The sequence below is a fragment of the Phodopus roborovskii genome, unplaced genomic scaffold, assembly GCF_943737965.1.
Source record: "Phodopus roborovskii unplaced genomic scaffold, PHOROB, whole genome shotgun sequence".
In the NCBI taxonomy this organism is placed as follows: domain Eukaryota; kingdom Metazoa; phylum Chordata; class Mammalia; order Rodentia; family Cricetidae; genus Phodopus; species Phodopus roborovskii.
This window is the reverse complement of record NW_026126541.1, coordinates 19222430-19238347: the sequence shown is the minus strand read 5'-3', so window position 1 is coordinate 19238347 and position 15918 is coordinate 19222430. Positions and strand designations below refer to the sequence as shown.

At 37.7% G+C, this 15918-nt stretch overlaps 1 long non-coding RNA gene across 1 annotated transcript; it reads left to right on the top strand.

Annotated features, from left to right (window-relative positions):
• The first annotated feature begins 1837 nt into the window (after positions 1-1837).
• Positions 1838-15564, top strand: LOC127233455 (uncharacterized). Its single transcript, XR_007835479.1, has 5 exons — positions 1838-1986; positions 3015-3094; positions 13097-13244; positions 14026-14114; positions 15479-15564. It is a non-coding gene; the product is annotated as an uncharacterized LOC127233455 (long non-coding RNA).
• The last annotated feature ends 354 nt before the right edge of the window (positions 15565-15918 follow it).

Sequence of the window (15918 nt, the reverse complement as noted above, 5' to 3'; positions counted from 1 at the left end):
TCCAGGCCTACTTTTGAATGCAAGGTACGTGTGTGCCGGGTGTGATGAGTGAGAGGGACGCGAGGAGCCGTGTGCGAACCGTGGAGGGCTCTGGCGTGACATGGGGGCGGAGGGGGGGACGGATTCTTTTGTTGGGGGCAAGGATTCCATCTTTGAGCCCGCCGTGCGTGGCCGGGGCTGCTTCTCTGCGAGGGCTTCCTCCGGGGCCTGGGCTGAGGAGGCCTGGCGCGTGGTGAGAGGAGACCATCGCTCGGCAGCCCGTGAGCCGGCCTGGGGGCTCGGGGGGCTCGGGGTTGGCTTCCCGCACCGACCAAGGCTTGCCCGAGGCTGCAGGACCCGAGTAAGTCGCGGGCAGACGCCCTTGGCTCGGACGGGGCCGGCTCAAAGCCCTGTGTTGAGGCCACTTCCCGTCAGCCAAGGCTTTGCCAAGGGCAGCCGGCTCCTGCTTCCGGCGTCGGCCTGGAAGGGGGCGCAGAGGGGCCGTTTCCCGCCCTCCCGCCCGCAGCGGGCAGCAGAGCGGAGTCGAGGGGGCAGCACCCCGGGAGGCGCCTCCCGGAGAGGGCGCCGGGCGCCATGGCCTACTCGCGTGCGTGCGGCCGAGGCGCGGGCCCTTCCGGCCGCCGTTCTCTTCCGCTCGCCTCAGGTGCAGCGCGGATCCCTCCGCCGCAGCGTGCGCGGCGCTCGGCTTTCCGGCAATACCCGGATGGACGGGTAATGGCCGCCATCTGGGACTCGCGGGCAATGGGGACCACGGCAGGTATTCCCTGTGTGCGGAGCCGCCAAGACCGGCTAGGACGTCGGCACGCGCGGAAGGACGGCAGGGGGCAAAGGGCGCACTTGAGGGTTCTCAGGGCCCCCCAGGAGGTCTAGGGAGCCGCCTCTTGCGATAGGAGCTCATGTTAAATAGTCCCGTCCATTCAGCGCTTCCGGCCAACTTGCGGCAAAGTTTTTGTAGAGAAGCCAGTGGTGTTTGACCCAGGGCCCTTGCCAGCTGCCAGAGCGGGTCACGGGCGGCTCAGCCCGGGCTTGCTGTAAGTTGGTTTGTGTGAACTCGGCACGCCGTCCTGGCCTGGGGCGCGGGCGCGCCGCCGCCGTACACCTCCGCGCGCCCGAGGGGCAGCGGAACTCGGGGAAAAGGGGCGGATCGGGCGCGGGGTTTGGGGGGCGACACGGGGCGCTGGGCGTGCGAAGCCATCCCTGCTCGGCTTCCGCGGCGGCCGGCCACGGGACCGACAGCCCTGAGCCCGCGCCCCCGAGCTGTAGGTTCGCTGGCCCGCCTCGACGGCATCCTTCCTGCGGGCCCAGCCTATGGCTCTTGGGGGCCGAGCCTTGCGTAGGCTCCCGGCTCCCTGGCGCACGCCCCCCGCGCCCTCTTTAGAGTTGGGCAAAAAAAAAGTGATCCTCTTTGTAGACCACCCCCCCCCAACCACAACCACACCCAGTGGCAGATGGGTTTCTGTGTAACTGGCTTTTTTTTTTTTTTTTTTCTTTTTTTTTTTAAACTTGTAGGGTCCATCTTGAATCTGATCTTCATGGTGTCCTCTTTGTTAAGTGTGTAGTCTCTGAGTAGATAGATGGCTTTGGTAATTCAAAGTGTGCGGGCTGAATAAGGTGATGTGCTTTAACTCTTAACCTAGACCAGTGGGGCAGATGGAGCTTCGAAGTTTAGAAAACAAAAGTTAAGGGTTAGTTTTCTCTTTAGGTTGAAGTTTGGGTCATTTAGTGTTTGTGAATTGTTTTTACAAAAGTCTTGAAGATGGGGGGGGGGGAGTCAAATTTTAAGGGATTCATGGGAATGTTGAATTGTCTGATTACCTCAGGGATGCAGCGTGAAAGTAACTCACATCGTGGTAGGAGTGTCATTGATTTGAAAGTCTGTTTTTTAGGCACTCTTTATTAATACTAATTCAGTTGCTCTTTTTCCAGCAAAACAGATCTGATTTGAGGGTGCTCTAGTACGGTCAGAGTGAATACAGAGCGTTTAAGGTGATTCGCTAAAATTCCCTACATTTTAAAAGTTATACCTGCAACTCTGTGCAAAATGGGTTTATTGTCCTTCAGCAAAGCTGTATTTGAAAGATTCATAAAAGTCAGCTCATGTTAGCACTTGGGGTATTAGCATTCTATGGGGTCGGCAATCACATAGACATTACTGGGGCTTTTTGCTGAATTGTTTGTTACTACCAGTTCAAAACATGAGTCTGATGTTTGAAAGGGTAAAAGGAGAGCAATTACAATGGGTACTGTGTGAGCTCATAGTATATAAACTTTTAACCCGCGGATTTTATCATTGCATACTGGGAATAGTATATACTATGATTCCAAAAGCTTATGTATTTTGAAATATTATGGAGAAAATTTTTAATCTAAATACAGTATGATTTCAAAAATGCCTTGCAGTGTCTTTTTAATGTCCTTTTATTTCTACTTTTTGCAGTTGTTTGGGATAGTTCTTACTGAAGCATTGTGCCCTGTAGAGCACTTAATATGACCAGTCTTCCTACTTTCCTTTTTTTTTAATGCAAAATTTGAATCTTGCATTTCGTCAGATACTCTACTAAAAAGTTTTTTTTAGTTTTTTTTTTTTTTTTTTTTTGTCTGCTCTCACCTGTAGACTATGAATTTATTCTTACTGGCTTCACATGGTGAACAATTTTCATGGGATGTTAGATACCAGCACTGAGCATCATCAGGATGCTTTTGTAGTGGTCATGTAAGTGGTTCAGAGTTGGATGCAATACTGGTTCTGCTTTTGTGATTTGGGTGGGGCAAGGCTAGTCTTCTTTTTATTGTATTAAGTGATGTTAATGTATTAGATTCTTATACTTTGAGTTGTGACTTTTGTATTATATAAGTTGGGACATGTTATCACTGGGGTGTCAGTGAGATGCTTCTGCCTAAGTAGTGAAGATCTTAAAAACAAATATATGCCTAAGTTAAATACGAACTATAATTGACAAAAGACATTTTACTTTTGCAGTCAAAATTCTAAAATAATGGTTTTTCATTTCCAGATATCATCTCTTTTGATCGTTGTACCTGATTATGGCATTATCCAAGCATTAAGTTGTATGCCTTTGTTCCTGGGAGAAAGGTATGGTAAGGATTGGAGTGATAGAACAGATAGTCTGTTAAGTAGTAAGTTCACATGTTTTAATACTGAGTTAAATAAATTAAATAAACTGAATAGTTACATGTATGTGAATGTTCTAAATTGCTTTAGTGTTTTATTTTTAGCCAAAATTGAAGAAAAGGTACTGTAGAATTACTAAAGAATTATGACTGGTTTCCTGAGATAAACATCTGAATGTCCTGATGTATACAAAAAGAAAGGCAAAAACTGCCAACAGATTGTAAGGAGAGCTATAAATAGTAGTGGAAAATACTGTGCCCTTGTACAAAACCATGGTTCAATCTATCCTTGACACGGAGAGACCTGCCACTTCTTTGCGTTAGTTAGGTCCTGTTATCTTCATTCTCCTCTCCAAAAGCAATAAGTATATACTAAAATAGCCAAAGTTGATTATACTATTTTACATTATTTGGTAATCATAACCATGTTCTTTCAATAACTTTACCAATAGATTGCATTCTTTTTAGGGCCTTTTTTTCCCCACAAGGGCATAAATTTATATGTATTTAGAAATTAATGTCTGACACCTATGTTGAGTAGAACAACAAAGTTGAGTTGAGATACCAAGTTATCATTTATGTTACTTCCTTGAGTAACTTCTTTTTATATAAAATGTTTGACACTTTGCCAGATTTCCATGGCACTTTCTTCCTTATTAAAATAATGATGAATGTAGAGAACTTTCAAAACCATGTTTGATGAAAGAGTGATATGAACAGTGAAAGCATTGCATGAAGTGAAGCAAATAAGAAATTGCAGCATGATTATATACTAAAATAATTTAGATTACTAGATGTTGTAGAATTGATGCTATGATTGGTACTGATTCTTGAGTATCAGAAAAAAATAGATTGTATGTGAGTTTGAAACCTGAGGCTTCACAGGGGTCTTGTTTCAAAAAGTAATAATAGATAAAAGTAAGTATTAGCTGTATAGACAGTTATTAATGCCATTTTGTTGAGTTAAATATAAATTATCCATTGTGGGTAAAAGCCTTGTTATGTCTATCTTGAAAATTAAAAAAACAAACAAACAAACAAAAATATTGGGCTAAGGCTATAGCTCTGTAGTATTTGCCTAGCATGTATCAGGCTTTACATTCAATTTGCAGGCTCTTAGTAAACAAATGGTCATAACTAACTTGGAATGCTATTCTGCTTCTTTAATATAACTTTTTTTGTTTTTTTGTTTTCCTTCATCCTTTTTGGGAGACCCCCTTAGTAACAGACAAAAACTGTACTTCTTTTAGGGATAAAAGCAGTCAAAGTGATGTGACAGATAACAAAACAGTTTGGTAGTCAGGATAAGGAATAAAATTTAAGTAATAGTTGATTACTCATAGAATTCATCTCCTTAAGGGCATGCTGGGACACTCCTTTAATCTCAGCAACTCAGATGGCAGAGTCAGGAGATTCTCTGTGAGGTTCAAGGCCAGCCTGGTCTATATAGTGAGTTTCCAGGTAGCCAGGGCCACACAGTGAGTACCTGTCTGGTAATAGCAAGGACATAAAAGTGTCATTTGCTTGTTAGATGCTGGTGTCGTCTGTGATCATGTCTTCTACCCTCATAGTTTAAGATTGTTACAGTTTAAGTGTATTTGGGTTTGCAAACTTTTCTTATAAACAAACCATAAATATCCTTAACTTTGTGGATCATATGGCTTCTGTTACGGATATCAGATGTTATTGTAATATGAAAAATAGTCATAGATAACATATAGGTGAACAAATGTGGCTTGGTTTTAGTGAAATTTATGAAACAAGATGTTGACCAAGTTTGGCCCATAGTTTGTAGTTTGCCATCTTCTGTGGTGATAACTTGATGAGTCATTTTGTTCCACAAGCTTTCACAGCATCTGTGTCAAACCCTGCAGTTACTATGGATGAACTGTTTGTTGTTTTCTAAGTATGGTTCTGATTTACTCTAAACTCTGTCCTTTCTGATCAACTGAGGGCATTGCTATTACATTCTTTTCTTCTATTTTCAGCTTAAAAAAATTTTACCAGGTCATTTTCATAAGTACTCATTCATACTATAATTTTGCTTATTTAAACACACACACACCACCTAGGTTCTACCTATAAATCTATCTTTTGTGATAAACTCCCTGAAAGAGTTGTCTACAGGGCAGTTTTGCTCCTATTTTTCTCTCAAATCTATACTATTCTGCCTGCTCTATTAACTCCTCCAAAACTATCCTAGCCATTGTTCCTGTTGATTGTGACCTTAAAACCAGGGGTAATTTCTGTCTTAATTCACGTAATAGAATTGATTTATCCCATTTTCTTCACCTTGCTTTTAGAATACCACATTCTCATTTAGCTTTAGTCTCAGTGGATGCTCCTTTTCTTCCTCACTATTCTTTATCTTTTCCTCCTAAAAAATGTCATTTTCATTTCTTTCTCCAAGATAGGATTTCTCTGTGTAGTCCTGGCTGTCCTGGAACCCATTGTGTGGACCGGGCTGGCCTCAGACTCACAGAGATCCACCTGCCTCTGCCTCCACCGCCTAGCAATACTGTTAAACCTTGAAGCTTTAGGCTTTGAACTTTTCTATTTACTTATGCTTTGGTGATTTAATTGTGTCCCAAATACATAAATACAAACACGGTTATATCCTGGTGACAACTGAAATTTTATCTTTTAACTAGAACTCTGTATATTTCATGCAGTACTTACACAATTCCACTTGAATGTCAAAGAGGTATGTCTTGAATTGTGCATGGGTGTACTGCTTTTTAAAAAAAAACCCTCAGTAAATGTTTGTCATACTTTTTAATTATATTATAATACTTATGGCTTACTGTAGAACATAGTTCTTCTAATTATTGGATTTGGAAGTTTTAGTTGTTTTTGGTAGATGATCTCTTTATGTCAGAGAAATAGGTACTTTCGTCAAAATTAAATCAGAACCCGACCATGCCTTCTAGATTCTGCTATGTCACTATCATCTTGTACAAGATAATTATAATACCCTTTAATTGGTCTCTTAATAACTTCCATATCCCATGTATACATACATATGTATGTATATACATACATATATACATACATACCCAGATGGTCTCTTAAAAGTATTTCACAGGCTGAGGAATGTAGGTTACTTGAAGTATACTTGCCTAGAATGTCCAAGGCACTTTTAGGGAAAAAACAAAAATGACAATTCAGATCATGTCCCATCTCTGCTGAAGTGACTTCCTGTCTCATTCAGAATAAAACCAAATTGCTTATACTTTCAGGCCCTATTTCTATCCCCATATTATATCTTTGATTTTACATTACTTTGTCTTTCATTCTTTCTGATCCAGTAATACTGATATATCCAGATATGTTAGGCATGCTACACACTCAGGAATTTGGCACTTAATATTTCTTTACATAGAATACTAGCTCTCTCAACTTCCCTTTCTTTCTATTAATTATTACTAAGAGGCAGAGTTGTACTGTGTATCACTGGCTGGCCAAGAACTAAGGCTGGCCTCATACTCACAGAGATCCACCTCTCTCTGCTTCCCAAGTCCAGAAACTAAAAGCAAGTGCTACCACCCCTCTGTCCCAGTACCTCTTTTTAACTTAAAACTTCCTTCTTTCTTTTGGCAGTGCTGAGGATCAAACTTAAGCCTTCTAGAGAATGCTAGACAAGCAGTACCCCATAAGAACTTTTGAAGTGAGGTTTCCTGATAGTGTGTTGACAGTGACAACACTGTGGGTCTTCCTTTCCCCACTGTCTTATTTTGCTCCCTGTGAATAGAATAACAGTGTAATTTATTTTCTATACAGTAGAATATTATCTCTACAGGGGGCGGGGCTTTATCTGCCCCCCCCTTCCCTATTGTATTCCTCATACTTAGAGCAAGACTGGCACTGATTTGGTGCTAACTACAAACCCAGCATTATATTGATAGAGCAGGAAAGAATATTATTATAAAGTCCTTATTTAATTCATAGTGTAGACTTAGAAGATAAATTGGCAGGTAGTTAAAATGTTGCCAACACAGTGCCAGGCATTGGTGATGCACACCTTTAATCTCAGCACTTGGGAGGCAGAGCCAGGCAGACCTCTGTGAGTTCGAGGCCAGCCTGGTATACATAGCTAGTTCTAGGACAGTCTCCAAAAAAAAATTGTTGCCAACAATAAGAATTTTTATTTTTTTATTGAGACGGTGTGTGTGTGTTGTGTTTAAGAGAAGACTGTTGAGGGGGTGGGTATTTGAGCTCAACCAGAAGATGAAATGTCTCTTTGAGACAGAACAGTTCAAGCAAGGAGTAACAAATGCAGAAGCAAAGTTAGGAAAGAAATAGCTGAGGAATTAGGAGACCATGGTAGCTTGCTAGAGTATATTTACAGATGGCAAATGTAGTATGAGATGAAAGTGAAGAGAGAAGACAAGGATAAGGTGTGCTTTCCTTTACAAATATTTTTTAATAGCTTTAAATTCTGTGTAAGTATATATGTGTCTGCATGTCAGCACTTGAGTGCTGATGCCCATTCTGGGTAGGAAGTGTCAGGTCTCCTGTAGGTGGACATGCAGGTTGTTGTAAGTCACCTAATATATGTGCTAGGAACCAAACTCAGGTCCTCTAGAAGAGCAGCAAGTACTCTTAGCTAATTAACCATTTCTTCAGCCTCAGGTATTGGGTTGGTTTTTGTTTTTTGGGTTTTTTGTTTGTTTGTTTGTTTGTTTTGTTTTTGTTTTTGTTTTTTGCCAGTCTCTTGTAAAAAAGATTGAACTTTAAGGCTGTGGTGCTATAGATTGAATAATCTTAATTATTTTATTAGGATATTATCAAGCTATTGGGGATTGATTAGGTTATGAAGACAAATTCTTCATGAATGAAGTTAGTGTCTTTATTAAAGAGACCCAACCAAAATAAAAAGGAAAGAAGAAAGGAAAAGAAAAACACAAATAATAAGCCAGGCAGTGGTGGTGGACACCTTTTAATCTCAGCACTTGGGAGGCAGAGACAGGTAGGTCTCTGTGAGTACAAGGCAAGCCTGGTCTACAGAACAAATTCCAGGACAGCCTCCAGCTACAAAGAAACCCTGTTTTGGGAAGAAAGACAGACAAAGACCCTAGAGAATTGCTTTGCTATTTCTTCTCTGTCTATGAACTAGGAAGATAACAAGAATGCTAGTGCCTTGATTATGACCTTTCCAGACTCTGGAACTATAAGAAATAGATTTCTACTGTTAATGGGCCACTCACTTGATAGTATCCCTTTATTTTATTTTATTAGTTTTTTGAGATGGGTCCTCTGTGTAGTCCTGGCTGTCCTGGAACCCTCTGCGTAGACCAGGGAAATTAAAAAAAAAAAAAATTTTTTTTTCAAAGAGATTTCAATAAACTGGTGAGTAGTGGCTACCATTTATATGAATATTTAAAGAAGAGATTAATGTGTAGGAGTTCTGCACTGAGGAGGGTTTGACCAGTTTTAATTGAGGTAGAGGGGAAGGATGGATGAGATGCTTGGTTGAAAAGAAGCAGTCAGAACAAAGGTAAATGTATTGGGCATACTAAGGAATTGGAGTTCCCTGAACCAAGAACTGCATCTGTTTTTCAATTTTAAACTCCTTTGTAGCTGTCTTGTTGAATGATCTGTGGGTCATATATGCACTAGAATTTTGGCATTTCTAGACCTATACTTTATCACGTCTGTTTTATGCATATGAAGTCAATTTGTTATGCTAATCTCTATTTCTGTTTTCTGTGTTTAAGTTGCTTATCAGGTCACACTGATTAGAAATGAGCAGGCTCTAGTTGATTTTATATATATGCATATATAATATATAACAGTAGTATGAGTTTCTTAGGTGGACATTTTAAAATTTTTAAATTTAGACTACTGAAAGAAAAGAGAAAAGTTTTAGGTGCTTTTTTCTAAATCATGAAAAGACAGTATTTTGAGGATATTATTATAGAATCTGATTTTAAAGAAATAGACAAGTTTTTTCTGTTGTTGTCATTTTGCTTTTATTTTGATTTTTTCTTAGGCAGAATAATCAGTAATTTTTTTTTTCCTGCTTTATGCTGCTTTGGCTTTTTTTCTCCAGTCATATGTGTTCATATGTCTGTTTGCACTTAATATCACTACAGAAAAAGGGTTGAATTATTGTCAAAGAATGCAGTCCTTATAAAGACAAAAGTCATGACAGTTACTAGCTTTCCAATCTGTACTGTGATGTTACAGAGCTGTGTGCTGAGTCACAAGCACTGTTAAGATTAAAACTAGGCTTTTTGTTATTTGTTATTTTTTGTTATTAACTGGAATTTAGTGAATAACCCACAATTTTTCCTTCTTAGGCTTTGCAGAGTGTCTCTGATTTGCTATAGGAAGCAAGAAAACCTCACTTTATTGGGATCTCCTTATCCTTGGCATTTTGCTATGGGATTTCTCAGTCTATCACATACTATTTGATTTCTAACCTGTGTCAACGTTGCTTCTTTCCTGGTTCCTGACCTTTTTTTTGTTGTTGTTGTTGTTTTCCTAGACAGGGTCTAGGCTGTCCTGGAAGTTGCTCTGTAGACTAGGTTGGACTCGAAATCACAGAGACCCACCTGCTTCTGCCTCTGGAGTGCTGGGATCAAAGGTGTGTGCCACCACCTCCTAGCCTAGTTCCTGACTTTAAAAAAAAAAAAAAAAAAAAAAAAAAAAAATTACATATATATGGTTTTTTGAGATAGGATTTTGCTATATAGTGGCTGCCTATGAAATCAGAATCCTTTTGCCTCTGCCTCCTAAGTGCTGGAATTACTGGTGTTTACCCAACTTATTTTGTCATGTTGACCTGATTTTTTTTTTCCCCTCTACTTTTACTCCTCTTCAATTTATCTTGTTTTCTAGTGCATTCCTGTTACTATTTTGGAAATCCTGCTCTTACGTTTTCTCTTTATCAACTAACCATGCTTTCATATAAATTCACAGTTGTCATCTATAATCTTGTTCTTGCTTAGCCTTCTGTTAGGCATTCTCTGAGCTTCTTGTTCTTTGGTCTAGATAACCTTTTCAGTCTTTCTTGTATGTTTAAGTCCTATTGTTCTTTGAAGGATTTTCACAAAGCCTACCTTTTTGTGAAACAAGTACAATTAACATTGGTTTGTCTACTATATGTCTCAAGTATGAGCCTTTGGTTACATTTAGTAGAAGCAGTATGAGCTAGCTTAAGGCAAAAGAAGACTTACTTTAAAGTTTAAGGATTTCCAGAGTTCAAGGACAGGACTAAATACACAGTTGTCCCTAAAGGCTTGTAGTCATGTTGTCCTTTGGTTGCCATCCACATACTTGGGAGAGCTGAAGAGTCTGCTGCCTCTGCCTCCCAAGTGCTGGGATTAAAGGTGTGTGTGCTACAATATCACTTGGCTATCATATTCTTTTTTTTTTTTTTTTTTTTTTTTTTTTTGAGACAGGGTTTCTCTGTGTAGCTTTGGAGCCTGCCCTGGAACTCACTCTTGTAGACCAGGCTGTTCTTGAATTCAAAGAGATCTACTTGCTTCTGCCTCCCAAGTGCTGGGCTTAATGGCATGTGCCACCACTGTCCAGCTTTCATATTCTTATTAACCTATGTTTGGATGATACTGATACATACTCTTTTTATAAGATTGATTCTTTTTAAAAATTTTTATATGTATGAGTGTTTTCCTTACATGTGTGTATTTACACCTTATGCATTCTGGCCTATGGGGCCAGAAGAAGATGGTTAGTTAATTAGTACAGAGTATATGACATGGTAGACAGTATTCTAGGTCATTGTTTGAATTCTTTGTCTCAAAACAATCAGATAAACAAAAAATAGTATTCTATTATAGGTTTATGAAATTTTTCTACTCATTGACACCTTTGCCCAAGAAATTTGTATGTAACTCTGAGTAAACAGGCTTATAAAATAGGTGTACAAATTAAATATTTACTGATAACGAATTATAAAATCTTGTTTTAAAACCATTATCTGGTACACATATAATTTTATAACTTAGCTAATGCTAACACAATTTTACACTCTAATATGGTGGATGTTGCCTTTTGTTTTTATATTTTAAAAAATGCAGTTTATTTCTCCAAATTTCACTTTACTTTAACTTTCCTACCTGCTTGGTACTGCAATTCCTGGTCTTCTGTAAATTCAGAGTGTAAGATGTGTCATTTTTTAATCTCTGGCCAACAGTTGATAAAGTTAAGTGCTCTTGGTCATCTTTCCAACATCTAGCATTTTCTTTTTATAATCTCTGCAATGGAAACTCACTGTTAATTTTTCCATAAGAATTTCTTAGGTATTTGATGTGTATATGTTCCTTTTCTCCAATCTTTTCTGCTTCTTTAACTATACTAGTAATACTGTTTGTACTTATTTCTGTGTTACAGATTTTATTATATAGTCTCTGGATCTTTGTATACTTTTTCTCACTTGAGAGTTTTTATTGGATGTAGAATGAACTCTTGGGTTTTTCCTTTCCTCTGAAAACTCCATAAATGTCTGTTCCATATTCCATATCTCAGTACATTTATAGCTGGCTAGTACTGGGTATAGCTGGCTAACTAGTTGATGCAGTTAATGAAAACTTTAATCCCATTTAAGATAACTCCTTTACCATATTTTAATAGAATTTTATTTTGTCTTTTAAACTAAAAATTTTTATAAGATAAGTTGTTAAGTATTGAGTTTTATATTTTCTTTCTACTGGTAATTTACCTAGCATTTGGAAAAACTTTGGTTTTGAAAATTCAATCTCTTTTTAAAATTACTGTAATTTTTTTCTTTTGATTTCAAAATTATTTTTTCCTTATTTACCTTGTTTTCTCTTATATAACATTAGCTGCTTTTTAAAAATATATAACTTTGAATCTCACTGTGATTGCTAACTATAGGACTCTCCCATTTTTTTAACAGACAGTGATAGTCTGAAAATGATGACTAGAAAAGTCCAGAAATAATCAGTTGATAAGTTCTTAATTGCATGCTACACTGAGAGATGTGCTGAAGTCTATTTTTGTACATCCTGGGATGTGGATTATTTCTTTGTCAGACGGTCCACACTGTATATGCTACCTGCCTGCTAGTCACTTGGGAGGTGTCTCACTTGTCACCTTGATGTTCATGGCATCTTATTTCCCAGTGTAGTAGCTCAGTGCTATGCTCCAGTGTTTGTATCATCTACCTTGCTTTGGAACCATTGTTATCATTAGACTTAACACCAGAAGAATGATAAATATAATACAGTAACTACATACTTTTTATTATAGAATAATATTCTATTTTTATTGTTAATCTTTTACTGTGTTTTATAAGCTAAGCTTCATCACTGATATGTGTAAGAAGATAAATAAATGTATATACAGGATTTTAGGTACTTCTGGTTTTAGGCATCTACTGAGGAGAGGTTTTCCCTATCCCTTGATGACTTCAGGGGATATGGGGAGTTGTTGTATTACTTGATTTTTGAAAGAAATATTCGTTGTTTGTTTCTTTTCTTTTTCTTTTCTTTTCTTTTTTTTTTTTTTTTAAAGGCAATAACATATTATAGTCACCTGGATAGGAGAAAGAGAAAAAGTTTCTCTGAATATTTAAATTATTTCCTTTTTTCCTTTCAACCAACCATCACTTTATCCAGTTATTTGTGCTTATCCTTTTAGTTTGTTTGTTGTTTTTCTCTTTTTCTTTGATACCACTGTGTATCCCTGAACAGCCTGGTCATTATATGCCACAGACTGGCCTCAAAGTCACAGAGATCCTTTTTCCTCCCAGTGCTGGGATTAAAGGCAGGCATCGCCATGCCCAGCTCCTGCTTAAGTTTCTAATGGCATCAATAGTTCAGATGAGATAAAACAAGATTTTCTTAGTTTTTGTTAATTAGAAGGTGAACTAACCATAACTGAAGAGAAGACAGTACTAGGCAGAGAAAGATAGCTGTTAGTATAGGAAGGTTCATTTGTGTTCACAACAATTTTCCGTTTACATCTCTTCTGACAGTTGATACTAGCAAGTCCCTATTCTTCCTGGCTTCTGGACTCAGCTGGAAACTCTGGATTCTTCTCTCCTTTTTCATATATTAGCCTGAGCCTCTGTCCCCCAAAGAGCTCCAATCACATCTTTCATTCAAGTCTCCATCTCTCCCAAGGTATGTTTAGTGGATAAAGGGGGCAAAATTTTGTTACTTTCTTACTTACAATATAATTGATAGTCATTAAATATTAATTGAATGGGGTATCTCCTAATGGACTTCTTCCTCTTTCAAAATGGTGGTTAGCATTTGATTATAATGCTTAAGCCAGTAGTTCCAGCTACTCACCAGCTGAGGAGGAAGAAAATTGCTTTTGAAACCAGGAATTTGAGTCCTGCTTCGGCAACATAGGAAACATAGCTAAACCCCATGTCACTTAAAAGCAAATACATTTTGTTTTTTAATGATGATTGTTAGTCATGCTGATGTTAGGGTCAGCATTTGTCTTTCTCACCAGGCCATTTCCTGTCAAATGTTTTGTAATATGTTTATGGAATTTTATTTCTAGACCTTCCTTTACAATTTTTTTTTTTATTAAGTCTTTTTGTTATTTCACTGGTCAGTTGGCAAAGGGAAGAAAGCCTATAGTTATTATTAGCCATCATGATGTAGGAAACTCCAGATATTGTAATATTTTTATAAAAGTGCCTTATTTCAGTGATTTTGGATATTGGTAAACTTAGAAGTTAGTGAAACCATAGTTCACATAACCAGTAAACTTTGTTGGTAGAGATGGAAATTGAACTGTAATTAAAAACTAGCTTAATAGGTAGGGCTAAAAATTATGATAAAATTCCTGTATGTGTTACCTGAGGTATTTATAACATAGTTTGTTTTCTTCCTTCCTTCCTTTCTTCCTTCCTTCCTTCCTTCCTTTCCTTTTCCCTTTCCACCAAAGGTGGCAGCTCTAGTATAAGTTGTTCTCTTGGTGGCATTACTTACACACTTAGAGGGTAAACATGCTTCAAGATCACAGAGATTCTCCAGGTAAAGTTGAAATTTGAGATCAAATTACAAGCCCTCAATTACCTGAAATATGTGAGCTCTTCCCACACTGAAATGACATTCTGCATTAATTCACAGTTACCAAGTTTAAGTAAAAGCTAAGGGCATTACTTATTTGTAAATTAAGCTTTTATGTAGCTAGTCATTATTGAAACATCTTTAAGGTCTATCTGGATGAAGGAGAACATTCATTTAGACATCCTTACATCCTGGGGTCCCAAAAGTTCTAGTTACTTTTAGTAGCTTTTCTTCTTCTAGGACCCTATGCCCTTCCTATAACCTTCACTACTATGTGTATATATACACACACAGGCACACATATCCCCTTTTGCTAATACAAAAGTTTTTAAAGATCCCATTCTAAGTTCACTATTTCAAAAATTTATGAATCAGTAACTTAGTTATAAATTGATGACGATTGTTTTTGTTGATACCATTATTGAAAATTTTGCTTTGAAATGTATTAATATAATGCAACAAAATAGTTGATAGGAAGTTTGCTTTTATAGGTTTTTTATTTGTTTATGTTTTGAAGTTTTAGTATATTGTAACTTTGCAGCCAATAGTCATTTCAATTTAAATCCCTTTTAATATAAGAGACAATAAATACACATTTTCCTCTGATGTTATTCATAGAACATACTGTCTTTCTGTTCAGAGAGAAGCACAAAAAAATAAATATAGGCTATCTATGAGAAAGAAAGTTAGGATTAATTCTGTAATTCTTTCATAAAATTTCCAGTGTAGGTTTTTTAATTTTGTTGGATATAAGGAATTTTTAGAACTACAAAGTACACATTAGGATGAAAACAAATGTATGTCTAGATATCTTTCAGAAATATTGTATCTATAAATGTGACAGGTTATGATAGTTCGTGTAATTGTCTTTAGATTTTTGTTTTTTTAGCTTTTAAAAAGAGCTTTTTTTTTTTTTTTAATATGTGCATTACAAGAAACAAAACACAAGAACAAAGTCATCTAGTCACAAGCAGCTCAGCTTAATGTGTCCTTCTAGATCTTGTTCCCTGGTCAGAGTCTATAGCATAGCAGCGTTTGTAATAGCAAAAGAGTAGAAGTTCACCAGCAGTAAGAAGTAGGCACACATCCACTATGTGAGATGTTCTGTAGCCATTGGAAGGGCTAGAAGAACTAGATCTGTTTGCATTGGTTTCTTAGAAAGAAGTACATACGAAAGTAAAATAAAATAAAATTAAGATATTAAAAAGTCTTTTATGTAATACTCTATTTATACAATAACAAACAGAAAACCTCAAGTATTTATATTGCCTTTGTATTTATCTTGTCCATTCCTACTCTCTGGTAATAATGCTCTGATTGTCTTCTAGGGAAGCATCCTATAGTCCCTAATATCAGTTCATGCTTGATGGTGCTTTTATGCCTCTGGCTCCAATGAGGGGCTTACAAATCAGGTATGGTCATTTCTAGAAAATTGTTTTATTGTAGGGAATGACACTTGAGAAAATTTGGGCCAAGACTTTTGGAGGAGTGATATGTTCTTTTATTAAATTTGTATCCTGAAGGCCGCTCACTGAGAATAGCCATCTTGCCATCACCTAGAGGCTGGCCATGAAGCTAAGTGAAGGAGAGATTTCAGAAGCTAAATTGTACTGTTTCTATTGCTAGATGAAGCCTTCTCTAAATCTGGGCTTTCTTAATAAAGCAGGCTTTGTGTCTTTAGTATATGTGTTTGATTAGCATTTCTGCTTTGTTGAGTCAGAATGAACTTAGAAAGAAGAAATTCACTTTGAATTTTGTGGTAAAAATT